The sequence below is a fragment of the Triturus cristatus genome, chromosome 7 (assembly GCF_964204655.1).
Source record: "Triturus cristatus chromosome 7, aTriCri1.1, whole genome shotgun sequence".
NCBI classification, from domain to species: Eukaryota; Metazoa; Chordata; class Amphibia; order Caudata; family Salamandridae; genus Triturus; species Triturus cristatus.
In genome coordinates, this window is record NC_140590.1 from 658,988,268 (window position 1) to 658,990,039 (window position 1,772).

The following is a 1,772-nucleotide window of genomic DNA, read 5'->3' on the forward strand; positions in this document are numbered from 1 at the left end:
GCCCCGTCCCCCGGCCTGCGGCACTGCCAGAGGCCCGGGACAGGGTTCAGTTGTGGCCGTGGAGCCTCCCCTTGCTTGGCTTGGTTCAGGAGCTCTGGCCGGGCCCCTGAGGGCCCCGGGGAGGGCGGGCTCCCCACCCCAGGCTCCGTTCTGGGTCCTGCCGCATGGCAGGGTGCCCAGGACGGGGTCCGGCGGGCCCGGGGAGGATTCCTCTGGGCCTGGGAGCCCCGGCTGGGTCCAGAGGCCCTTCCGGGCCCTGGTTCGGGGGCTCCGGCCCCGGGCCCCGTCCCGTGGCACTGCCAAAGGCCCGGGACGGGATTCCGTTGTGGCCGGGGAGCCTCCCCTTGTTTGGCTGGGTTCAGGAGCTCCGGACGGGCCCCTGAGGGCCCCGGGGAGGGTGGCCTCCCCACCCAGGGGTCCGTCCTGGGTCCTGCGGTGTGGCAGGGTGCCCTGGACGGGGTCCGATGGGCCCGGGGAGGCTTCCCCTGCTCTTCTGGGCCTGGGAGCCCCGGTTTGGTCCACAGGCCCCGCCAGGCCCCGGATCGGGGGCTCCAGCCCTGGGCCCCATCCCCCGGCCTGCGTCACTGGGCCCCGTCCCCCGGACTACGGCACTGCCAAAGGCCCGGGACGGGGTCTCGATTCGGGCCCCCAGGGGCCCGGGAACGCACAACTGCCTCTCAGCCCCCTTCCTGATGGTTCTTTTTCTCTGAGTTCGCTGGGTCAGACCTCCGTGAGGTCCGGCGATCCCGAGACTGGGAAAGGCAGCACCCGGGCCCGCCCGACGGGGCCCCCAGGAGCCCGGTTATGCTCCTGCCTCTCAGCCCCTCACCAATGGTCCTTTTTCTCTGAGTCTGCTTGCCCCTGAGCAGGCAGGGACGCTCAGTCAGCATAACCCCTGCTCACGGTGGCCTGCCAGGGGATGCCCCAGCCGTACTTCGACCGATTGGGCACTCTTGGTCCATTTAGGGATGGACTGCTTGGCCAGCCTCGGCTGTTGTTTCAAGCAAAGTGCTTCCACCCCGCATGGACCGTCCGACTCGAGGGCCTGCCGCCTGGCGGGAGACCCTACCCAGCAGAGTGAAGGCCGAGTGGCCCCGGTAGCTCGTGCCCCCCAGGTGTCTGAACCGAGCGGGAGGGGTCGGGTGGCGCCAGGCCCTTGGATGCTGCTGCTCAGCAGGTCCGAAGGCCCCGCACTCCACGCCGTTACCCCTCTCTGCCCATCACATTTCCACAGCAGCTCGGAACTAATGTTCTGAGGGGTGTCGCTGCCGCCAGGCTCTGGCACCCCTGCGTCTCACTCAGGCTGCGCCTCTGCCTGCTTCTCCCTCCCGGGGGAGACGGCTGGGCCTGCCGGTGCCCATGCGACTGCACCTCTCCACACTCCTCCAGTGAGCCCTCCTGCCCAGGTGGGTTGGCTCCTTCCTCTGGCAGGCTCCAGAGAGGGAGGGGTGCGTGAAGGTTGCCGGTCGGGGAGATGGGCATGCGGCCCCCACACCATCAGCAGGTGCGGCTACCTGGTTTATCCTACCAGTAGCATATGCTTGTCTCAAAGATTAAGCCATGCACGTGTAAGTACACACGGCCGGTACAGTGAAACAGCGAATGGCTCATTAAATCAGTTATGGTTCCATCTGTTACTTGGATAACTGTGGTAATTCTAGAGCTAATACATGCCGACGAGCGCTGACCTCCCGGGATGCGTGCATTTATCAGACCAAGACCAATCCGGGCTCGCCTGGCCGCTTTGGTGACTCTAGATAACCTAGGGCCGA

At 67.0% G+C, this 1,772-nt stretch overlaps 1 non-coding gene across 1 annotated transcript in view; it reads left to right on the forward strand.

Moving 5' to 3' along the window:
- Positions 1-1,511: 1,511 nt before the first annotated feature.
- LOC146810307 (18S ribosomal RNA) overlaps positions 1,512-1,772 on the forward strand; it is a 1,773-nt gene continuing 1,512 nt past the window's right edge. The window contains exon 1 of the ribosomal RNA XR_014967027.1: positions 1,512-1,772. This exon is cut by the window's right edge and continues 1,512 nt beyond it. This is a non-coding gene — a ribosomal RNA (18S ribosomal RNA).